Source organism: Thermobia domestica, chromosome 7 (assembly GCF_964235325.1).
Source record: "Thermobia domestica chromosome 7, izTheDome1.hap1.1, whole genome shotgun sequence".
Lineage (NCBI taxonomy): Eukaryota > Metazoa > Arthropoda > Insecta > Zygentoma > Lepismatidae > Thermobia > Thermobia domestica.
Genome location: NC_137460.1, coordinates 187578618 through 187605866, shown reverse-complemented (window position 1 = coordinate 187605866; position 27249 = coordinate 187578618). Strand labels below are relative to the sequence as shown.

At 34.6% G+C, this 27249-nt stretch overlaps 1 protein-coding gene across 3 annotated transcripts in view; it reads right to left on the bottom strand.

The window, feature by feature from the left end:
• Positions 1-23711, bottom strand: part of LOC145688985 (uncharacterized) — a 56463-nt gene extending 32752 nt beyond the window's left edge. For all 3 annotated transcript variants that reach the window (XR_014132048.1, XR_014132047.1, XM_081763137.1), the window contains exon 1: positions 23580-23711. The gene's annotated coding sequence lies outside the window, so the exon portion shown is untranslated. The remainder of the gene's footprint in view (positions 1-23579) is intronic.
• Between the last annotated feature and the right edge of the window lie 3538 nt (positions 23712-27249).

Here is a 27249-nt window from a genome sequence, read left to right as displayed (position 1 = left end):
AAATGAAATCTTTAAGTTTTACGTCCCACGGTTATGCCGATTAGGGTGAGAGATTAGTGAAATGGGGAATGAAGAAAGTGGGAGGACACGGGAGAACCCCGAGAAAACCCACGAGCACGGTGTTTGTCCACCACAAAGTTCACTTGGCGGAGGCGGGGATCGAACCCGGTACCTCAAGCACCAGAGATGAACGCTCTACCACTGAGCCACCGCGTCCCCGATATATTATTTGAGTTCAATTATATTAGTAATAAGTATTCAATATACATGATTGAATTGTTTATTAGTAGAAGTATTTTCAGCTTTTCACTATTATATATTAGTAATGGACTATAGTCTATTACAAGATGGAATGATCTGAAGTAGAGTGGAGAAGTATACTGTTTTACCGTTAGCAAAATACTGCGAGACATTGCTAAAGGATATTTTTTCTCATGATTGTAAAAGTACGTAAATTTATATAACTATACAGAAAATAAAAAAGCAAATTTACAAGGACCATTTTATGAATGACTGGCCTAAATGAGTACTGATCAAAGATATAAGCTAAAGAAAGGAAACATTTACTGTATACTTTGTAACAATCCTAGTAGCAGAAACAACTTGCAAACCGCGTGCTGTAAGCTTGACTTGCAAATCGGTCAGGCTTGCATCCAACTTGATGGAAAAACGTGCAAACATGTCGCAAGTTGGATTCCAGTAACGAAGTTACATGGGAGCAACCTTGCAATCAGTGTTCCATTCAGTGTTCTATATAAGCTTGACGCAAGCGTTTTACAAGTCAAGTCTATAGCCAATGAACGGACAGTGAGCTATGACGCTCCGCAAAGGGCCTAAAGCATCGCTTCCAAGTACAACAAAATGCAGATTGTATGAAAGCATGCGTTTCAAGTGCAAGCGTAGAAAGCCAAAACCCAAGCACGTGCCAACTGGCCGAAAGCTTTCTTGCTACTAGGGAAATAAATCATTCATCTGAGAACAATAGGTCTTCGAAATAACAGGCCCACACGCTCAAAAACCACGTGATTAACTTGGTGCTAACATGGTGGTTACATTCTAAACGTGCATTGTGTATTACTCTTTTAATTATATTGCTTTAGAAAGAAAAAAATATTGGATTGGTTTAAGAAGATGGCCGTTACAGATAATATGGTAAGTGTAAGATGTTAGTGGACTGTCTTTATAATAAAACTCGATCGAGGCAATTGCTATATCTGTTTATTGCAAAAGACTTAATTGAAGAAATTGCTTTAGTTCAACAGTTATCATGTGTACTAACGGACAAGTGTACATCACGGTTACCCGTTAACATGCTAACAAATTGTCTCCATTATCAAATTTACCCAAGATAATTGATATAACAATTATTTAAGAAAACTCGCTGTTGGTCATGAGTTATCGTGTGAAGTAGCAGACATATGGGCATAGTAATATTTCAACGTCATAGTAATAGTCCCACTAACGTCGTCCTAATAAACTACTCGCGTAAGAAATGCCACATCTGTGGGATACTGGTAGAAACTTTTGTGTATATTTTATTTTAGGCAACCAACATTTCTTTGACACTGTGAAGGTTGCATAAAAGTTAGGGAATATTTGATATATCCCTAAAGTTATTGTTAAAAGTTAAGATGTTAACATATTGACTCCATTAATTTAGCTCGACAGACATGATTGTTTGAGCTGTATATTACAAAATCAGAATTCAAAATCTTGCTGTCGTTCAAGAGTTATTGTCTGACCTAACGGGCGGACGTACTAACAGTACAATATCATTGTAAGTCACCCTGTGTGATCCTAATAAGTAATTACACTATATAAATTTAACAGATATGTGTAGGCGCAAACCTAAGCACTGGAGATAATTAGTTCAATTAAGGTATAAAGAAACAGCACAACAAACGTTTGTGCTGCATTCATGCTTCTAAAAGTGAGAAAGGACGTTTATTAAAGCCTATATATTAATTATTGAATTATCTCATTTTCGTTTCATTATTTTATGGTGAATAAATTCTGCTTCAGAAACTTAACAAGCGTATTTGGGTCACTTCTAGGAGTATATGTGTCACTGTTAGAAATATGCGTGTCATCGACAAAAGAAGAAAGATAACAGATTCATTTTATTACTTTACAGCGTATTTTTTTCATATACAGCACATTCATAAATAACAATCTATTCCCACAACATAAAATCTATTATCCTTTTATTGTTACAAAAAAATAGTTTTTTCTCGATTTTCTTGAAGCTTACGCATAAAAATATACCCTAAAATTGTCATTTTGTTCAATTCAATGCTATCTATTGCTTGGTTTATCTTATCTTTGGACAGTATTATCCAAATCATCGCCATAGTTAATTCAAATTCAAGTTATAATCAGTCATAGTTAAACCAAAATTAAAGTTTAAGAGCTAGACATAATTTTGGACTACAGAAGGTTTTTCGCTTTATATCCCACCATTTTTGACGGGTACTCGCCTTAAGACCCTTAGCACACTACGACACTTCGTGTGTCGAAGACGCGCCAGAATTTTTTTTTCTGTGGCAGGTTTTCTGCGGGGTAACGAATTCCAAAATTGTTATAATAGATGTGGCGAAGGACATTCACAAACTATGCGAACAAGCGTGACTCTGTGGCAGGCTTGTCGCGGCAACCCGCCACCTGACACAAGCTAAGATCTTCGTACAATACGCGACTTCGTGTGTCGAGGACGCGCCACAGCGCCACAATTTGTCTTTTATGGAACCAGATACTCATTCTGAAAAATTAGCTCAATGGAAGCTTTCGACACAGAAAACACAGACGCTTTCATTGTAGAAATTCAGGTACAACTTAGTATTCCAGCAATCATTCCTATAGCAACAGAATTGGAAAGACGAAAGCATGGAGAAAAGTGTGTTGTGAATTCCATAGTGGCTGTTTTGGAACGATTCCCATGCCATCCAAAGGTAAGAATCGTATCGGTTATTACTAGTGGTGGGTACAGAAACCGGTTTTTCGATTTCCGGTTTTTTTAGAAAAACCGAAACCGGTTTTTCAAAATTATCAAAAAACCGAATTCGGTTTCCTCCAAAAACCGGTTTCGGTTTCTTCAATGCCGGTTCGGTTTTCTCCAAAACCGGTTTCGGTTTTTTCACCGAATCTGGTTAGGTTTTCTTCAAAACCGGTTCTTTATTCTTCAAGAACCGGTACGTTTTTTTTTACTGAAACCGATTTCGGTTTTCTTCAAAGCCGGTTCACTTTTTCATCAAAACCTGTATCAGTTTTTCCAAGACTGGTTCCATTTCTGACCAGAATAGTTTTTCGTTGTTCTCCGGAAACCCATTTTCTTTCCACAGATAGTTTTATGTGTTTTCCAGAAGTTTTGGGTTTTAGTTTTTACTAAAACCATTGCGATGTTTACCGAAACCGGTATTGGTTCCTTGAGAATCCACATTTGTTTTAGATCTTCAAATCGGCTTAGTTTTCAATCAAAATTGGATTCACTTTTCATCAAGAACTACCTTTGAGCTTCTACTTAAATCCAGTTTGAACTTTCATCAAAACCCAGTTGGGATTTTTGTTATAACGGTACTTTATTATTATTATTATTATTATTATTATTATTATTATTATTATTATTATTATTATTATTATTATTATTATTATTATTATTATTATTATTATTATTATTATTATTAGTTACGCTTAAAAACGTTTTCCTTCGATTCAATATTCGCTCTTCTGTAAATCTCTAGTTGTTTGAATACAATTACCTTCCTAATTAACAATAGATTTTCAGAATCTGGATTTATTTTAATTAGACTAGCTTAACCTGCACTCTCTACACAGCGTATCATTCACATATGAGCATGAATCTCCTTGTTATACCTCACAACATCTGTACATGTCCCCTTATAGACACAAATGAAAGACGTCTTGATAAAAATCGGCAAGAGGTACCACAAAGGAGAGACTTTTTCGATTATTTTTTTCAATATCTCGCACCGTTTGCAAGATTGAACCTACTTCTGGTTGGAATTTCGAATTCATGTATGATCAGTGGTTTCTTTCTTCTTGCATGCAGTATGTAATAAGCAAATACATTACATACACAATTAATTATAATGCCAGTGATATATGGTGTTCATTAGCAAAACATTCTAAATATTAAAGATTCTCCATCACTCGGGAAATAGTTTTCTTCGATTTTCATTATGAATTGGTCATGAAACAAACGCCTGAGAAATATACAACCACTGTATACAAACCTGTTGTGTTGGAGTATATAACTTATAGAATGTGTTGTTTTTTTAAATGTCAACACTTCCAGTGTACCCTAAAAAATGTAATAAAGCAATAACGGCCACGTTTTTTAAATATTCAATTGGAGCTGGACAAATCTACACAAAATTTGGAATCGACCAGCAAAAATGGCACAATTCTAGCACTTGTGGTTTTCGAGATCTCATTGTCAAAAGGATTGGACACAAACATATAAACTTTTTTGCACACAAACATATAAACCTAGCATTTTAATATATAGATATTTATAGTCACAAATGATCAATTTAATGGGGAGAATCCTGAAATGAAATACTATGCCCTGTATGATAGAGTTGCGTAATATTATGTAGTAGATAGAAGGAATGGTAATACTAGTACAAAAATTGCTTGATTTATTGTCTTCACGAATAAAGACAGACTCGTAACTTGGCATTCCTACGGAGGCCCGTCTACCGCCTTTTCAAAAATTACTGTGTATTGTTTCTTTGAAACAGCTCTTAGTACCGTCGTTGAATTAATCTACTATAGCAAACTTTTTGGCTTGTTTGAGAACTGGATATCGAAAGTCCGGATAACTATTTACCAGTAAGAAACTGGAATGTATGTAGGCCTATTGGTGTTCATTTCCTGGACTCAGAGTACAAAATTATTGTATAAATCAATTTTTTTCAAGAGCCCTCATTCACTAGCAGTTTTCGACTTCGACACAACGTAATATTTGCGTTTAGTTTGCGGTAATGAAAATAAGCATTAATAAATAGTTTTTATTTTTTTTTCAATTTTGTGTTGTGCTGATGTACGCACATTTTGCTTTGCATGAACACAAATCGCTACAACGCAGTGGTCTCATGCAGTGACACACATCACAAATGGAGTGTTATGTCGAAGCTTCGGTTTCTTAAGGATGATCCTATTTCATTCCTGTACAGTTAATGGAGAAATTTTGTGTCTTCTTTGCAGGTCAAGTTGCTATGAGCAAAAATACAATAATTTAAACCATCTAAAATGTTCTAATTTGGGGGTTATAAAAAGGGGTAAAAGTGGATCTGAAAATGTAGGAGGACGGTAGGTAGTAGCATGACGTCACGCCGTTCCCCCTTCCTATCTTTGTCCATTGTATTTATTTTTAGGAACTGGGCGACGCCTACATATTTTTTCGAAGTGGGGACGGAGTCCCCCCGCGTTTAGAATCTATACCCTAAGTTACTGTTTATATATATATATATATATATACATATATATATATATATATATATATATATATATATATATATATATATATATATATATATATATATATATATATATATATATATATATATATATATATTATAGATAGATAGATAGATATAGATATATCAACGCACGAAATATCAATTTAACCTCTCATTGTCAAACAGTTTTGAACAATGGAATAACAAGGCTCCCTCTACGCGGTATGTTCTTCCTCATATATGTGTTATTTTCTCCCTTAGTGTGATTCTAGGAAAGTGAAGTGTATTTGATTTTAAAAATAGGAAAATAAAAAATAATAAATAAGTAAAATAAAAATATTAGGTTCATTGTAGTTCTAAGCTGGCTATGATATGCTATACCACCAGTTACAGTATCAGATTTAATTTCTTGGAGAGGCAATCGGAGGGTGGATACATTTTATTTGAGGGGGGTTATACTGAAAAAGTTAATTTCACATTATTTGCGCAATATTAATATATACTACCAGTCTGGGGTGCATGTATAGCCTACTAGTAGCGCCCGCCTCCTTGGCCCCCTTTGGCAATGTTACTTGTGCCAGATTTGAATAACAACTCCAGGTAAGGAAAGTTCTATTAATATTTTATTTTGTTTAAGAGATGCTAGCTTAAAACTGTTAGCTTAAAACTAAAATATTGGTGTATTAAAAGATGTTTCGATATGCACATTGTTAAAATATACTGGTAATCAAATGTACGAAAATGTCATTTTCTGTAATATATAAAACAAAATCCTAAACAACGTTTTTGATAACGTATAACGTCCATAAATGTACTTTATTCTAATTTGAACGTTTTGGAACCTAAAAGTCTTAAGTCTATACTGTATTCCACCTTTTCATCAGAGCACTTCGTGCCTCGATGAGGCTCCTCTTCACCGACTCGACAACTTGCTGTGTTGTCACTTCGTCATAAACGCAGAATTAGACAATTCGTGTAGTTACTCGTGCGAGGGAGAGCGAGGGCGACCTGGCTGAGGCTCTGCTGTGCATAGTCATCGAGTTCGATTCAACTGTAATTTATTGAGCGCAATGATTTGAGACCCACTTTATAGAAAAGTGCAGGTACTTTTCTTATGAAATGCTATGTAATACTGGATAAGAAATTTAATTCATTTACTCAAAATAAGACGCTATAAGGAGAATTAATTTTGGTTCTGAGAGCAAGAACGAACGAATAAATAAAACACCTTTTTGGGTATACCCGCATAAAAGCCAATTTATGATATGTAAAGTGTATATATCAATCAGACCACTACAGTCAATATATGGGAATCAGACACCGGGGGAAATAGCGGTGTCCAGAAGGAATGGGGTAGACTCGTAGCGCGTCATGAGTAATTGAAAAGAGCATAAATATTACACCTGATTTAATTTTCCGCCTAAAGTTACAAATATATATACAGTATTCATATTACAGTAACTGGTAAGAATAATACAGCTGAACTACCTCAGCCATTAGCATTGCGAGTGATTACAAATATTCAGAAAGATAATGTTTGATATTTGAGGGGATGGCTTCAGGTGTGTAATAATATCAAGAGGTTAATATAACGCTGTTGTTAAATTTTAAGAATCTATGGTTTTACGATCTAAATAAAGATGTGTTATGCTACTCTTTCCTCTCCAAATAATAATAATAATAATAATAATAATAATAATAATAATAATAATAATAATAATAATAATAATAATAATATCCACCCTAAATTCCCTTGAAAAATTCATGTACTTTCCGCCTTATAGTTTCCTGGGTAAAACTGTCATAAATGTCGACACCAGGCCGGTAGCCAGCCCAAAAATGTAGGGGGGCCCGGCCGAAGTTAAGAGGGGCCCGATCTACCCATATTATAGTTCATTTGCAAGCCTACCGTAAAAATTTTAGGTGGTCAGCGAAAATTTAGAGGGGCGCCCCAATAGACCCCCCTGGATACGGGACTGGTCGACACGTGTCATTCGCTTTTAACTTTTTACTTTTTTGGGAAAAACCGAAACCGGTTTCGGTGAAAAAACCGAACTGTTTTTTGGAGAAAACCGAAACCGGTTTTGGTGAAAACCGAAATGTCCGTTTTTCGGATTTCGATTTTTTAGAAACCGGTTTCCGGTTTTTATAAAAAAAACGGTTTTGCCCATCCCTAGTAAGTACACTGCATGTTGCCATTTTTAATTTCAAACATTTTTTAAAATTCTTTACTAAGCCAATGAACTGGTTGGTGAAAATTGCAACATAAAACTACATCGCTTCACACACTTTACTATTTCAAATTAAACTTTAAAGTAGCACAAATGACCAGATATTTCCAAATATATTTTACACATTCATGAACTGCAATGCCACGGCCAATGTAATTTTATAACATTTCGTTATTTTTAAAATGTTCTGTGAATTTAATATGTATACTGTACAAAAATGTGAAAAAATAATGTTTTATAAGCATTTAGGCTAACGCTGATGCCTCGTGGCACTCCATAATGAAATTTATAAGGAGAGGCCGCGAGGCATGAAGGTAATATCTCACATCCTGCGAATTTAGTAATATTCTGACTAGGCTTTGGATTTAGTCCGCAGCTAAAGGGGCAGCACAAACTCCAGACTACATACATACTCCTTATGGATGTGCTTGCACTTTACACTTAAAGAATATAACAGATTGTTCAGTATTACGGCAATTTAAAAATTGCATACCACAAACTATATAAAGTGCATTGTTTCTTTGTTCTGGCTAAAAAAAAAAAAAAGTGTCACATTCCCGCAACAGGTGTAGTAAGATCTAGCACCTGCGGCGTCGCGGGTGGGTGTCGAATATCAGCGACGCGACGACATAGCCTGTGATGCGTCTTCGACACACGAAGTGACATAGTGTGCGATAGCCCTAAGAGATATTGCGTCGCCACAATTGTTCAGCATTGTCGACTATCACGTGGCATCACAGTTTCCATTGCAGCAAGCTCCGGCATGGGCCTGGCATGGGAATTTTGTCTCACTCCTCATTGCACGTTTTCCGTAGACCATCCAGGGTGGCCGGGCGGTGATGTTTAAAACGTCGTTTCAACAGTCCAAATGCGCAAAATTCCATTGGACTGGGCTTTCCACAGGAATGTCTATAACGGAGTAACACAAATTTCTAATTCCTGTGTCATTTCCTGGTAAAAACGTAGTGATGTTTTGACGGTGTGATTCGAAGCCTTGTCCATATGGATAATCATTTTGTGAGATGTCTTTTCGATAGATAGGTATCAGAATGGATTCTTGGGAGTATCTTGCATTCACCTTTATGTTTTTGTCCACCTTGCGTATCAGCAACCTACCCTTATATCCGAATTCATTAGCAATCATAAAGCCATAATGGAAACTGCCACTGAATTGACGAACAAAGTTGCTGCGCCACTTGCTGTCAATATCACGGTATGTAATCGTAGGTGGTGTACGGTCCTTCCGCAATCACTTCATACTGAGGTGCTTGCGAATTCTTTTGTTCACAGTTGATGGTGCGAGATGGAATCTGTGGCCCATATCATGTTGCGTCGGATTATTAGCACGCCTCTTAGCACTACAGGTGTCACTTGTCTCCTGATGGTTTTCGTGGGTGAATGTTTCACAAGGAAAGCCTGTTCTGTATAACGGGCCACAACAGCTTTCGCAGTATTCACCCCGAGTGCCATTCTCCCGACACGGTTTTGCAATGGGTACGTACTTAAACTTAACATCGGAAAGAGCCATTACGTAACCCCCAATCCCAATATCGGTTGATTTTCGTTGCCATTTGATAACACTCAGTACCAACACTCACTCACATACAAGGTCAGACACAACACTGCGGCCAGCAAACCCATAGTCCCAGCATGATACTCCAGGGGCACCACCGAATCGAAAATGGTCGGATACACAGCGAACAACTTTCTATATCTCATTACAGCCATTTTGTAAATGTCGTAATGAGAAGCTCGATGAAGGTATAAATTAATACTAATTGCTTCAAAATTGCCGGAATGCTTATCGTTCAGTATCAATTTCTATTTCTAGGTTTAGAAAAATATTATATTTTCTTAATTTTCACGAGAACTACGCAGTAAGTTACTACTACCCCTTACAATAGGACGCACTCATGAACAAACTGTGATATAGAGAATAAATCTTAGTGTTGTAATTACACAATCACACAAAAATAATAAAGTTTGTATACAGGACCACAGGGTATAGATTCGATGTATTTTATTACACAAAATACAATTTTCGAAACCCCAGTATATTTTACGATTGATTTATTGCATCTTTAATTAAACAGAAAATAAATTAAATGTAATACTGTATTTATCTCAAGTGCATAATGAAGCACATAACATTTTCAAAATAAACTTTTACAAGCGCTGAGTTTCATATATCACTAGTATCTCGTATATGGAGATGGCTTTTGCAGATTTTGTTTAATTTTGTTTTGATGCATCTTTATAATCGTTATTCTTTCCTGATCTGTAACGAGGATTACATTGGCTTATCGTGGGTAACCGAGAGTATGATCAGCTCTTGGGAGATACTGAACACTGCTATTGGAATTAAAATATTATATACATATATATATTATTTCTTGGAGCTTTCACTGCGTATTAACACACCCAAACACACACACACACAAAATAAAAGTTCTGTATACAGGACCCCTGGATATAGATTCATTGCATTTTATTACACAGAATCCAAATTTCGAAACTCGAGGACGATTGACATATCAATTTTGTTTTATGGGGTTTAAAAAGTTGGATTCTGTGTAACAAAATACGTCGAATCCATATTCTGAGGTCAATCGTCCTAGGGTTTTGAAAATTGTATTCTGTGTAACAGATTACATTGTATTCATACCCTGGAGTGCGTTGCACAGAACGTTTCGTTTTTGTATTGCTATGTTACGTATATCCTCTCTATCCAAAATTGGTCAAACGTTTCGTCCATAATAGAAAACGGATACGGTCAATCGTTCTGGAGTTTCGAAATTTGGATCCTGTGTAACAAAATACACCGGATACATACCCTGGGGTGCATTGCACAAAACTTTTACTTTTTGTGTCTGGCTGTGTTATCAGTATGCAGTAAAAGCTTCAAGAAATAAAAAAAAATCCGAGAGCAGTGTTCAGTATCTCCCATAACTGAACATATTTTCGATTACCCACGATAAGCCAATGTAATCCTCGTTGCAGATCAGGAAAGAATGAAGATTAGGATTAGGATTTAGATTTCTGGGCTTTCGACAGCTAAGGCCATTTAGTCCGTCATGTTTTGAGGAATGACGATTATAAAGATGCCTCAAAATAAAATTAAACAAAATCTGCAAAAGCCATCTCCATATAAAATACTAGTGATATATGAAATTCAGCACTTGTAATAGGTTATTTTAAAAGTGTTATGTGATTCATTATTATCTTGAGATAGATACAGTATTATTACATTTAGTTTATTTTCTGGTTAATTAAACATTGGCTCAGGATAGAAGTCACTGGAGAACTTTAGTGAATGCAACATTGAACCCCCAGGTTCCACAGGCTACAGTGTTAGACAGTTAGGTAGGTAAGTTAATAAAATATACTTTGTTTGCCAAATGCTTCTATTTCAAATCGATGAATATCATGACAAAGTAATTTTGCATGTATTAGCAATGTCGTTGAAATAATTGTGTAATAATATTAATATCATAGTTTTTGTTTACAATGTGTCAAATGAAGCATCTGATTGGTGAAATTAAGCATTTCTTGGTCTGAGGGATTGGTTAGTCTCGACGAGTCCTTGGATTGGCCACTTCACTTCCGTATTTTATTCTCTGATAGCACTTTCTGATTGCGGTTGTGGTCAATTGTACTACCGTATAAGATTTTATTATATGTATCTTACACCGTTTTTCAAATCATAAGCCACTTGGCTTTGAGCGGGCTTTCTGCATTTCCCAAACGCAGTTGTCCAGTGTTGTCAAAATGAAATGAAATTATTGAGGTTTATGTCCCACTTTTATGCCAGCTAGGCTAAAGGAAACGGTGATGATGAGAAATGAATGAAATAGTCGAATGAAGAAAGTGGATAGAAACGTGAGAACCCCAAAGAAACCCACGCACACTGTGTTTGCAATGTTCTCAATTTGCGGCAAGCGATATTAGTATTTACTGATTTTTCGCACTACTACGAATGTTGTCAATATCTGACGCGCTACCTCGAGATATTGTATTACTATATTAATTGTTCTTTTTAGCAAGTACTAAAATGAATTCTGTAAACATAAGTGCAAACAACGTGTTTCTGTGTCAACTGGTTATCATGGCACAGACTTTTAAGTGTTTCCATGTAGTACAACTGTGAAAAATTTAGATTAAATTGCCTTGCTTACAAGCAGTGGCGGCGGTTGGACGTTAAAAGTGGGGGGGGCAAGACATGATCTGAATCTTTGATATCAATGTTAGTTTTCCTGGCTGCTTGTAACACTTTGTTTGACGAAAGGTTGTATAACTATTAGGATACTGTCTTTTTCAGTTAAAATACCGTATATCTTGTTTCATATTTATTAAGTAAATTGACAAGAGCAACGCAAGTAGATACTAGCCCTTTGTACTCTTAAACAACGAAGGTGTAAGAAGAGATTATATTCCTTGCTCATGAATATCTGTCTGGAAAATTAATTAGGGTCCTATTTAATAACAAATTTGCAAAACAAATAAACAGAAAGGATAATATTAATCAAATAATCATAGTAATAAATAATGAGGCTTGTTTTGCAGAAGTTATATTGAAACTGGAAATTAATGAACAACTTATATTTTTAATTCCACGCATGCTATTATATGTGTTATTACTCCTACAATGATAGTGAATACTACAAGCATATGCTACGACATTTAAGGAAATACACTTGCAGCTTCCCGAAACATGTTCGCTGCGATTAAGTACAGTTTTCACTTTCTTGGAATATGTCAAAACTCAGCAATACTTAGTCACTCCACATTTCAGTTATACAAAATAATCCTAAAACCTAGAATTATGCTGAACTCACTAAATTTAATTGTATATACAAAACTGTATATGTACACCCCTTAGCTCGTATATTACACTGCAAAATTAATATTCCTTACTGAGCTCCTTCGTGGCTAAGCGGTTAGCGTACACGCCTTTGACGTGGGAGATCTGGGTTCGATTCCGGGGATTCGGGGCAGCTCACGTGGTTTGGAATCCACGTTGATCATTAACTCCACTTCTCATATAACTTCGCTGCTGAACAGGATATTAAACTAAAAAAAATCAAATCAAAATATTCCTTATTTTTAGAAAGAAAATACATTTTAGGAACTGTCGATTTTTGTGCAATTAAAGAATAACTTGTGAAGGATTTCTTTTCTTGCAAAATGTTATCTCAATTAGTTCCAGAGAGGCTGACTTAACATATCGAGCTCTTGCAAGAAGAAATGAAAGTACGCTCGAATTGTGGCATTCCAATAGGTTAATTTTTAGGACATTTTTAGTGGAAATTCAAACGCAATTCCTGTAGCTTTCTTAATTTCACGGGAAGACAAGCAATACGTACTCATGGAACGACAAATATTTTATGGCACCATTTTTGTTCTATGAACCAATAATACATACAAAACTATATATTTCCATATTAAACTATATATATTAATGGGTAATTTCAAAAAAGTGGGGGGGGGCAACTGCCCCCCTTTGCCCCCCCTAATCGCCGACCATGCTTACAAGTGTGAGTAGTTTCGCACTTGAGCTTTTGTTTCCTATATTATTCTTATAGTAAATCGAAAACAACCTATTTCATGATAGTAGACAAAATACTTTATTAGCTGTACTTTGGTTCTATTTGCTGCTCTTTGTATGTGAAATTGCATTTTTAGATACATTTCCATACGTATAGTACAAGTACTTTAAAGAAAGAAAGTAGTAACATCATATTTAGTAAGACATAACGCAAACACTTCTTCATCTGATACAATCATTATGATTTGTTTCAAAGCTTCACGTTCAAGTTAGTATCCATTTCCGTCTTCTCTCTTCTTTTCAACACATGGACTCAATATTGCTGAACAAACGTGTAAGCACTCGAACGATTCAATAAATTATCACACTAAAAACAAATGAAATAAAATGAAATATTTCAGTTTAACGCCCCACAATTATGCCCGTTAGGCTAATGGTGATGGATGAATTGGTGAAATGAGAAAGAGAGAGAAACTGGGGGTACCTCGAGAAAGTCTATGGGCATGATGTTGTTTACAACAAACTTACTTGGCCGGAAGTCAAACCAGAGACCCCAAGCACTAGAGGTAAGCGCTCTACCACTGAGCCACTGTAACCCCCTACTAGAAACAAAGTCCACTGTTTCGAAACATATATGAGTCAAGGAAAGCTGATATAATCGGTTGGGAGAACATGGCCACTTACTTTTACCCATACAATTCGAATTCTTTGATAGTGAATAAAGTTCGCATTATGTTGAGTTGATTTTGAGCAGCGAGGCTATATAAGACGGGATCCACTGATTAACGTGGAGTCCAAACCCCGTGAGCTCCCGCCGGGAATCGAACCCGGGTCTCCCATGCCAAAAGGCGCGTAGGCTAACCGCTTAGCTACGAAGGAGCTCAGTTCGCATTATGTGTTCTCGTGAGCCATGGGAAATGTGTTTTAAAAATTTACCACAGTTTTCACAATTGATCTCACTTACGTCATATATTTATGCTGAATCAAGGAAGTATTCACAGAGGGAGGCCTCTCTAAAACACCGAGAAGCTAATCATGTAACAGGAATACTCAGTGGTCGAAGTAAGACTGTATGCGGTGGTATGCCATACCACCTCTGGTTTTACAGTAATGAAGTCATACCTCCTCTAGTTTTTCGGTGATCAAGACATACCATCACTGGAGAGTAGATGCTAAATACCTTTAATAAATTCATTTCTATATACAGTAATTGACGAATAGCTTTGCACTTAAAAAGAGTTTATTTCTTATGTAGAAATAATTTCTAAGCTGACAACATCGACATCTTTATCTTACCTTTTGTTTTTCAAAGAGGTGTCTTCATAGACGTTCATCTAGTTCATATTTTGATGTTTTATACTGAATTGTTTCTTTCTTATGTATGTGTCTTCTTGCCTTAATACATATAAATGTCGTCTTTTGAGCATGGGTGGAGTTAGGGGTTGTTTGCTGTGGGGAGACTCTTCCGGGGGTTTGGAATACCCCTCAGTCGAGGAAGCTTTCCTGCAGGAAATTGTTATTATAAAAACTCGATTTTTGAGCATTTTCGTGTATAATTCTCTACAACACAACGTAAGGGGATATTTTTTATTTATATATTTTTTTAGAAAGTTGTTGGCGAGGGATCAAAGTCTCGTAATTTCCTCCTAAACAAAAGCTCTCCAGTAGTTTTCAGTCATTATGTAAATAGAAATGCAATCTTTTAGGCAACATGCCGTTAGTGTATTTCAACGTTTAGATAGCCGAGTCAAAGTCGTAATAAAACATACCGCCTCTGCTTATTTTCCACTTCGAACACTGGGAATACTATGTATGATCTTTTGAACAGCATATACAAAACTTACAAGAAAGAGTTTCCAAGAAATAATGAATAAGAAAATTTGGAACATATTATAATTAATGTAAACTATGCTCAGCAAGCAACAAAGTACAAACTATACAAGACCATAGTGGAATGAACAGATCGTAGACTTGTAGCAGTTCTGGAATAAATTAAAGGTAGTTAATTTATTGGATATTTATATTTCTAGTATGAAAAAATGTTCTACCTTTTACTGGAATACCACTTTTGATATTATGGATAATGTCGTTATATCATTTACAATAACGCTAAGTGGGGAAACAGGGAGGGGGCAAAGGAGAGTCTGCAATCCGGCAACACTGTACTAAATTTCGCGTACCAGTGTCTACTGCTTATGTTGCTTCTCATCTAAAAAGAACTGTAGTTTCTAGCATTTAATGTTTTTTCACTTTACTTAATAAATTAGCATATTTAAGGAAAATATCATTTTAACTATTTAGAAATATTCATTTGATTAAAGAGAACTAGAATGTAGAATGTAGAGTCTAATAGTTACATAAATGAAACTGCACGTTACAGCATACTTTCAGTTTTGGCAAAATTGACTTCGATCTTGATTATCACGTACTCGCCCACGCTTTATTCATAAAATTCTTTTCCACAGAAACAGCAGTAGCTGTCAAAGGCTATCCGATGCAATGCTGTCAATATGTGTACACACGTGTATAAAAAATCCCGTTCAAAAACATATTACCGCCAGTCTAAAACATCCGTTTGTTGATTGGGTGGTTATACCATGCGAGAACTAAGTTAATGTCCTACGTGACTTAATGAGCTCGACGCACACTACTGGTAACTTCACTGAGAATTAGTTTTATGTGAAGAACAATTTGTACAGCTTCTGTAATGGAATGTATTTGTTATGTTTCCCGAAAAAATAACGCCGTTGGCGGATTATTATTATTATTATTATTATTATTATTATTATTATTATTATTATTATTATTATTATTATTATTATTATTATTATTATTATTATTATTCATAATAGCAATGATTGAGATTCTGATCAAAGACTTTACAACTAAAAATAAAGAAGAAAACTATTCAAGTATAAATAAAGTGGAAGTATACAAAAGAAAACATGTTTAATTTTACTGTAAATTTCAATCATTTTCTATAAATAAAATTGCATTTTATGGTTTGTTCTTTATACAGGGTATTTCAAAATAACACCGACAACGTTTGGGAGGTGATCCCTGACACCAAGATAAGACAAAAAGTATAGACCAACCTGGGTGCACAAATGCTTCCTCTCGGAGTTATAGGATGCCGAAAACTTAAAAAAAAAATGAACTTTAAAGGTCCATAGCTCCAAAACTATGGAACGTACCGTAGTCGGGTGTAGACTTCACTTACGAACTACTATGTGCCCTATCCAAATATCTAAGTTTCAGAATCCTCAGGTACTTCCGCAACAATGTTTAAAGAGGTAGTTGGTGAGCACTTCAAATTATATGGCCATAGCCAAACCCCCTCTACAAAAATTGTTTCGTGAGTACCTTAGGATTCTGAAACATGTATTTTTGGATAGTGCACATATTAGTTCCTAAGTTAAGTCTTGACCCGACTACGGTAAGTCCCATAGTGTTGGAACTATGGACCTTTAAACTTCATTTTCTCATGTTTTCGGGAGCCTATAACTCCGAAAGGAAGCATTTGTGCACCCAGGTTGGTCTATACTTTTTGTCTTATTTTGGTGTCAGGAATCACCTCCCAAATTTTGTCGGTGTTGTTTTGAAACATCCTATATATGACCCAGATATGAGGCACCGAAATGTTTTAAGTATGCTTAGGGTCTCTAAGGATTTTAATTCGGCCCTGATTGAAGTTGAGATATGTGAACTCTATCTGGAAAAGGTTTTTGTCACTCCTCTATTTCTCCCTCCCCACTTTCACTGTTATCATTTGTCAAGTCGTATAGTAGTATAGCCAAAATGTGAATATTACAATTCCTAAGTTGCAATTTCAGGAAAAAGTGTGTCTACATAACTCTCTGTTATTGCTTTAGCATAAAATTGACTGTTCTTTCATTCATTCCTTTACCAAAATGCATGAGTCATCGACATATATTACAAACTAATAATGGAATGTCCTTTCTTTTCAGTACAATACAAATAAATTAAACGTAATAATGATAAGAATACGTTTTGTAACCTAATTCCATAGTTTCGAGAATCAATCCAGTAATTCTTTCTAGGCATTACAACTGAAACAAAAGAAATTATTATTCTTGTATACTGTTTTTGTATATTCATATTCTCTTACATAATACGTATTCTCCTGTATATGGACCGCTTAGATCCCAAGTAATATAATTTCAAAATCGATCCTTTTCTGGATAGTACTTTTAAGTTCAGTATCACATGAAAAAAAATATATTTGTTTTATGGTTGCAACCAAAATATATTAAGTTCATTTTCTAATCCTGATGGTGATTAACATTCAGTTGATGCAATTTACATGATATGTTAAAGTTCAATGTTCTTTCCTGGAAAATTTTAATTTTGCAGTTATACGTTTTGGGATTCAAATGGTCCATATTGTTAATTACTAAGCACATATTGTCTTTCCAGGCATAATTGTATTTTAATATTTGTCATCTGCTGTCTAAGTCATACACCGAAATTCAAATTTTTCTTAAACAACTATTCAATGATTACTTTGTTCCGCTTGTAGAAAATTAAGACTTCCCAGCCTTTCGTTTTATTCACTACAAACTTTGAAAGAAACAAGTAAAAATAACTGTTGCCATAGTAAGTACTTATAACTACCAACTGTAAGTGGTAAAGTTTATCAATAAACCAGACTTAACGATTTCGAGAAGATTGATGTAGCACGTGTGCGACAAGAAATCAATTTAGTTATGACCCGAACTTGAAAATAATATCTCGAGAGCCATAGATGGTGATTTGTGATTTTTTTAAATCTGGCAGTATTATAGAAATCTACAAAGGGACTTAGGTAGGTACCAAGTTTGTTGAAAGTTACTTTAAAAACGTATGAGGCAAATTAATTGCAGCTATTTCGTAATATTATATCGAAGAACGTTTGGTGCTTGAAGTCAGCTTAGCGAGCGAGCTTTGGAGGAAACTAGTTTAGAGCTTGGGTTGGGTATATCTTGGGAACGTCGTCCCTGTACGAATTTAAAAGATGTTGCTGAATTCTTGTTGCAATCAATCTTCAAATACTACGTAGAAACTTAGCAAATAGATACTTGAGTCTATGGAATTTTGTGGGCGATAGTAAGAAAACTCGTTTTGAAAAGAGAAGTTGTGTGGTTACCATAAGAAATAATATAAACTTCTTTATCTCAAAGACAAATCGATAGACATATAGAGGACATAGAGAGAAAAGGTTAAAATGATGCATTGTTTATTATAAATTATTCCCGTTGTACATATAAAATGGAGTTATTTTGGTACTTGGTACTTTGTTCTGTATGGTTGCAAAATATGATCGCTTACTCTGAGGGAAGAACGTAGGCTGAAAGCAGTGGCGGCGGTTGGACGTTAAAAGTGCGGGGAAAGACATGATCTGAATATTTGCATATAAATGTTACTTTTCCAGGTTGTTTCTAACATTTTGATTGACGACAGGTAGTATAACTAATAGGATACTATCTTTTTCAGTTAAAATACCGTATATCGTATTTCATATTTTATTAAGTAAATTGACAAGAGCAACGCCAGCAGGTAGTAACCCTTTGTACTCTTAAACAACGAAAGTGTAAGAAGAGATTTGATTCCTTGCTCATGAACATCTTAAAATTCTGTTTGGAAAACTGAGTGATCAGATGATTGAATTACAAATTTGCAAAACAAATAAATAGAAAGGATAATATTAATCATAGTAATGCATAATGAGACTTGTTTTGCAAAAGTTATATTGAAAAGGAATTAATAAAAAACTTAATTTTTAATTCCACACATGCTATTAAATGTATGTTATTACTCTTAGAAAATGAAAGACAGTAAATACTACAAGCATATGCTACGACATTTAAAGAAATATTTGCTTTTGCAACTTCCCGAAACATATTCGTTACCATTAGGTGCGGTTTTCCCTTTCTTGGAGCACATCAAAACACAACAATACTCAGAATAACTCCATACTCCAGTTATACAAAATAATCCTAAAACCTAGAATAATGTTGAAATCTCTAAATTTAATTGTATATACATACACTCGTACACCCCTAACACACCACTTCACTCGTATACTACACTACAAAACAATGGAAAAGGTAGAAGTTGTTTCTAATTACGCTTTTTTCTCTTACATTTTAGGAACTGTCAACTTTGTGCAAGTAAAGAATAACTTGTGATTTTTTTTCTTTTTTTGCGAAATGTTCTCTCAATTAATTTCAAAGCGGCTGATGAATATATCGAGCCCTCGTAAGAAGTGAAAGTATGCTGAAATTGTTGTGCTCCAATAGGTTAATTTTGGGTTATTTTCTGTGGCAATTAAAACGCAATTCCTGTACTTTTCTTTACCCCACGGGAACACAACCAATACGTACTCGTAGAACGGCAAATATATGGCACCATTTTTTCTATGAACCAATAATACATACAAAAAGTTTACATTTCTAAATGAAACTATATACATTAATGTTTTACTTCAAAAAATGCGGGGGCAACTGCCCCCTTTGCCTCCCCTAATCACCGCCCATGGCTGAAAGCATTTGAGAACAAGATTCTGAGACGAATATTCGGACTCAAGAGGAACGGGAATGGAGAATGGCGAAAACTTCATAACAAGAAACTACATAATTTATACGATTTACCCAAGATTGTTAAGGTAATCAAGTCGAGGAGGCTCAGGTGGGCAGGTTATGTAACCAGGATAGAAGAAAGTAGGAACGCTTTCAAAGTCTTAACTGGAAGACCAATCGGAAAGTGACCATTAGGAAGATCTATGATTAGATGGGAGAACAATATTAAGATAGATCTCGCAGAAATAGGACTACAAAGTAGAAACTGGATCCATTTGGCAAAGGATAGAAGTCACTGGAGAGTTTGTGAACGCGACATTGAATCTTCGGGCTCCATAAGTTAGTTAGTTAGTTAGTTAGTTAGTTTCACTTATTTACTTGCTAGGATATACAGGATGGACCAAAAGTAGGTATAAACCCCTTCATTGATCAAGTATAACATTTTAGTTTATGGATTTTTTATTTGCTTTGATTGTTCCGGACTTATGTTATAAATAAAAAGACGTTAAGAACAAATAATAAAGAAACTAGGTCTACCTCTTTGATAACAATAAGAAATTACATAAAATACGGGACGGAACTGTATTTCTACTTTTTGGCTACCCTGTATATGTGGGCCTTAGGGAAACATAATGGTATGTCACATGTACATTTAGTAACTTTGGAGCAAATTGGGTAAGAAAGTTAAACATTCCCAAGCAATTCAGTGTAATGACATACCAAAGAAATTTAGTCATCCTTGGTTTTTCAAATTACAAATCAAAAAATATTTTTTTGCATATTTGCGTTTATGGCTGTGGTACCAAACAACTCATATTTGTTACAAACTTTCTTTCCTTCATTGTTTATGTATGTATTATTTTTTTACTTTCGGCGTGAGTTGAATTACGTCCCTGAGATGTCCTCTTTGCAGTGCGGAGAATGGTAAAAAAAAATTATTTTTTATTTAATAAACGAAACTTCATTGAACACGTAAAAAAACCTGTTAGTATTTCAAGCTCTGGTAGTCATAAAGAGGAGTAGCTAAACTGTACTTTTTTATATATATAAAACGGCAAACAGTTTCACTTTTTCCTTTAATATAGACTAACAGAAGGCCATGAAGGTGAAAGGTGATCGGTAGGAACATGTGTATAAAAAAAATCCAAGTTAATTTAGCAACAGGAATTCTTGCCTATGAAAGCACAGCTATTGATAGAAAAACTGGGCCACCATGGTACTCATCTCCGTATTTCAAGAGTCTTCTCACAGCTGGCCTTATTATTCATGAATTGTAAAGTAGAAGCTTTAACATATTTTTCTACGTATTTCTTATTTAGGCGAAATCTGAACGTTCCATTATGTGCACAGTAGTGTGGTGTATATATATATATATATATATATATATATATATATATATATATCAAGAAGTTACGTAGTTTAAATTGCTATGCAATGTGCTTTAATCATTTCGATGCGTGAGTCAACTTTTTTCGACGGATAGAATATTTTCCTAACTTGCGAATATCGACTACCTAGGTATTATCGACGTTTTAAAACTTTTTGTCAGTATCTTAAATTTGTCTACAGTATTCACAAAAGGTGTTCCGTTCGATTTTTTGCGTTGTATTGTTTTCGAAAAACAATGGAACGCAAGAAATCACACGGAAAACCTTTGGCGACTACTTAGTAAAAGGATTAAAGAAGTTTGGTAACAAATCCAAGGGAACGATAAGGCAAGAATTGGAGAAGTAATGAAATGTTAGAAAGGGGCAGATGGCGAGAAAATCCACAAACAGTATATTATTCAAGGTGGACACGGTGGCATAGAAGTAGAGCGATCACATTTACGTAGTGAGAGAAACCTTGGTTCTATTCCTTACTATGTAAGTTTATAGTAGAAATCATCTTGTGCGTGCGTTTTTTCGAGGATCTCTTGTTTCGTCCGCTTCTAATTCCACCAATTATACCATAATCATTCAGTTTCCTTAATCAGTCCTCACCTTGAACCTATGTTGCTTAATCGAGAGGAACGTAGAACTACAAATTTTAGTTCATGTCATTATATTACTCATCAGAAACTTAAGTAACTTGAGATCATACTAGATATCTTTTACCCAAGGCGTGATCGATCATTTACGGATCTATAGTTTACCCCTCATTTTGATTATTTATTATAACTATAGTTCATGCATTGCTTATTTGTTTCTTTAATGAATTGTAATGTCTTTTGTCAATATGAAGGTTATATGAAAGATCAGCTTATAGTTTACTCTGAAATTCAAACGTCTGTAATGCGTTCAATGCTCTTTCATCGAGAATCGGACCTCGAGACATCTTGCACAAAAGGTACATCATATGGTACTTATTAAGATAGTTTCAACAAGAGATACAAATGCCGCCATTGATCGAATGGATAGCACGTGTGCCTTTGGTTCAAGTAATCCTGGGTTCAATTAGCGGTGGGATAACAAAAAAATTCACAATAAGCAACTTTCATTAATAATCGGTCACCTTTTTTGTAAAGGGTATAATTATGTAACGTTAAATTAAAATTTCATTTCAGTGGCTTGAAATGAGAATATAAACATTTTTAAAAATAAATTAAATTAAATTAAAACTGTATTAATGGCGTTTAACGAAAACGTCACTAACAGTCGATATATCTCATGAATCTGAACAAAATTATATTGATGAGTGTTAATCCTCATGCGTGGTTTTTGAGAACATGGAGAAAAACTTCATTTTTACAATCCTAAAAATTGATAACCACACCATCATACTCAAGCATATTCTCGTCAAGCTTTCCATTATGATACTAGAAAGGCAACGCGTAGTAGTTATGAGGCATTCCACCAAAATTATAATTAATTCTTAAACATTTTATTTTCGTCCAAGTAGAACATTGTTCAAAGACAAGGCTTATATTAATAATCAAATCACATCCAGTTGACTAGAATCAACTACTTGATGCTAAATTATCGTGCGTAGTATTCGAGAAAAACTTATGTTTATCATACTAAAGACTATGAAGTTAATTCCCTCTAATAATTGATAGTTTTTTTTTATGCCGCTGGAGAAAATTGTTCATTAATTTAGTGTGTGTATATGAGAAAACACTCTTTTGTATCTATTATTGTCTGTCTTCCTAAAATGATGACACACATACCTCCAGCATCATTTCAGATTTTTCTCTGACGGGGACAAAACCATAGATGTCAGTAGATTATCAGGTCTTCATTGGTATATTATTATCTCATATATTAAAATCTGTATAGATGTTTAACCAAGAGTGGCGCAGTCTTTACCCCCTTCCCCGGAGCCCCAAATGACACCCTCGACACATAGTCCTCACAGGAACGCACATAATACTTATAATAAATGAACGACACGAGAACAAAGGAAACAAAAAAGTTTAAAGGAACGCATATTCTAATTTGTAGATTAGTGGTCAGATCAGGGATGCAAATAAGCAACAAAATTTTACTCACCCAAGAAACAAGCCCACATCCCACAATAGAAATCGTTTACTTGGCTTCGGTATGATATTAAATACAAGCCCGCACCGATGAATCACTCGCCCCGGAAGAGTAGGCGAGTGCTTATTTGCATCCCTGGGTCAGATAATTTTGATACCTTTCTGTTGGACTTCTATTATGAAACTCTGCTACTCCAATATATTCAGTATTATTTGTGAATCTCTCTAGAGAAAAAGTTTTCATACATTCGAATTAAAAATAATAGACTTGAATAAGTAAGTCTTTACCTGATTACTTGTAAATCGTATCACAACACTGGCAAACCAACTTTTCTTTTTTCTGCTACTAAGGAGGCACTTAATGTCTACCACATACGCAAGATACCGACCATTAGGCGTAAGACACACTTGTAATTATAAATGGAAGTTTCCTCTGGACGCCGCCGCGGCGCTGTGATCTGTATCTCACATAGTACAGAGATATGAAAAAGTAAGAGTAGTGTGACTTCAGCCATTTTGGAGGATTAGGTAAGGATTAAAAATAATATTCCTTCTTTTGCATTTTAAAAAAAAAATCGAAATATGTTTCTTATCTGTTACACAAAAACGATATATTTGTTTGAATTGAACAGAAAAGCATTTTTATGGTATGTAAAGTTCTTTAAACGTCTTCATTTTACAGGCAAGCGCCAACTAGTTGTATGTACAATTCCAGAACATTACATTATGTCTACAATAAAACCGAAAATGTGGAGAATGACTAAACTTAAAAAAAATACACGTACTCGTTGCTGACTGGACTTATATATTTCATTTTCCTAGAAAGAGAAAAGTTACCGATAAACCATCGAAGTCTACCTTTCTTACAAAGTACATTAGTGAAGTGCTCCCTCTGAATTCGTGTAAAATTGATTCAAATGCAAAGTTATCTTCGGCCCAATATGTATTGTACTAATTTTAGTGGTCCATGCCGGTAAATTACGTATTTATGGAATTCAATATTCGGAATTCAATCACACTACTATAACGCTCGGAAACAAAATTGCTTTTAGTTTCTTCAGATTTATCTGGACATGAATGTAGGCATATGCAAAACAAATTGGATCAAGTGCTGGTTCTGTGACACATATTACTCGCCCCGACCGCCGCCATCTTGGATTCAACTTTCGGTTTTCCAAATGGGAATAGGTGCGAGTGATACATCAAATTCATATACAATTTTCTCGGAAATTCATTGGTGTAGTGAGTTTTATCGTGACTTGTGCCGTTTGCAATGTATTGCATGTTAAATATCAGCCACTTCACGAATGCTGAACCAAATAGAAAGTTGTGCAGGGTCCCGTGTGTGTATATATATAGTCTTTTACGTGATTTATGGTTGACGAAATATTCTCTGAGTGTACGTAGATATAGACACACAGACGTCAATACGGAAATGGAAGGTCTTCACGCAAACCTGGTCGTATCTGGATTTATATTACACATTTTGACAGTAATAAAATACTTCTTTGTGTAATGTAAGTAATAACAATCACGGACATGTAATAAGATTATGACACCAATACTGTAAAGAGTTTGTTTATACCTACAGTACTTTTCCAGCAAGAAATTGTTTTGATTTGTGAAGATCAAAAACGTAAACGTAACTGATATTACTCTGCATTGTCTGTTCGCAAAGTGCCTGGTCGGATTTAACATGCAATATCTTCCAAGCGGTTCAAGCTACAATAAAATTCACTACATCAGTGAATTTTCAAGAAAATTGTACATGAATTTGATGTATCACTTGCACCTATTTCCATTTGGAAAACCGAAAGTTGAATCCAAGATGGCGGCCGGGGTGTGTAACATGTGTCACAGAAGCAGTACTTGATCCAATTTGTTTTGCATATGTCCACATTCATATTCAGTTACATTTAAAGAAACTAAAAGCAACTTTCTGCCCGAGCATTATAGTAGTTTATGATTGAATTCCGAATATATGAATGCCTATAAATATGTAAATTACCGGTATGGGCCGCTAAAATTAGTATAATACACATTGGGATGCGGAGAACTTTGCATTTGAATCAATTTTATACTAATTTCGAGAGAACACTTCCCGAATGTACCTTGTTTGAAATATAGCTGAAAATACGGTCAATCACGTTCAAGGTGCTGTAATGGAAGAACTAAGTATTTGAAACCCATTGGAAAATATTTATATTGGAGTATAATATAAGAAGTATAATAAAGACAACCGACTTCTTTTTTTAAATTTTAAGGAAAAGCTAGATTTTCATATAACAACTAATACGTTCAAAATTTATTGAAACCGGCGGATCCCTCGGTAACACATCTTCATATTGGGAAAGAGGTTAAGGATTATAAAACAGGTTGATTTACCATTCCTTGCATCGTTCTTTCATTCTCATTTTCTTTTTCTGTTCCTTCAGTATAGCTGAACTCGCGGACAGTTTGGTGGAGTCTAAGTATAAAATGATTAATGGACTATATAAGCATTAAACTTATATTTCCAAGTGAGCTCTAAACAAAAGGGGGTTACCAAGAGCAATAAGACACACCTTTTGAAGTCTCTTTTAAATACTTCATACACAGGTATAGGCATATATCGGATGTGCCATAAGTTATAAAACTGATCTATTAAAATGGTTGGTCATCATTAAAGGTGTAGTAGGCACTGAAGTCAGTTTGTCATTAACATGCTACTTCCTTATATTTTATTTATCTTTTATTGAGTTTACAAATAAGACATTTGTCTCCTAGCAATTACAATTGTTATTTGCTATATATTACAAGCTAATATACATACGAGTATTACCAAATAACATTACAATGAAAATAATCATACTACATTGAAATAAATCAAAGAACACACATAAATTAAGCTATAAATCTTAGTAATGTGTTTTACCACACCAAATTCAACAAATGTACACAGAGACTTTAATTAACTATAATGATTTTCAGCTTGAAACGTAATTTATTTTATTTCAGCACTTAGTACAGTTTAATATACGCTCATCATTGCAGGAATGTATATTGACTTACTGGCTGACTGGCATCACAAACAAAACTATAATCGATTCTGTATTACAATCACAATCCTATTTATTGGGGAAAATGTGTTTATTGTCTACAGTAAATTTAAAAAGTTATTTGAAATGTCAAGTAAAATCATTGTTTCATACAATCCCATTAACCTACTGCTGTTCAACCAATACAAATTCAAAATTCATTATCATTGAAGAAACACTAACAGATAATACCAAAGCAAATCAACGGATTGAATTCTGTTGTATAGTAAAACATCAATATTAGTTTTAAACGCTATTACTTGTTGTTGTTGTTTATAACAAATACCTATCTAGGTTCTTATGTGAAATAAAAATATAGAGTACTGACAAGAAAGCATCATGACAGAAACAACCACATTTAGTGGTAATGGAAATTTGAATATCTTAAGAAGCTACTTCAAAATTGTTAGGAAAAGATTGTTCAGCAACCAGTTTTTGATTATACATAATATTCTGCAAAAATGGTTTACATCTTTAATTAATCACTTCCTAATCATCATTTAATCTTCAGAAACACTCTAGTGTTATAGTGTGATAAACTAGAGTGAATTACTACTGTTAAAACACTTAACAAAGTGTGTTAATGTATTGGACAAAAAAGAGATAGAGACTCGTTAATCTCCCAGGAACTTTTACCAGCGAGATCATACCAATTTATTTTTCTCTTATTGAACTTCAATTGCTCAATTAAACAGTTCATTGTTGTGTTACCAACAGGTGTTAGTTTACTAACTGTTCTGAATTTGTGTATATTATTAGTTGGTTTCTTTACTGGAAATATTTCATGATATTTTGTTCCACAATATATGGATAACCAGGTCAAGAGTGAAAATGCTATTAACAAAGAAGTGGTAACGTCGGTAAACAAGCAAACGTTGAGA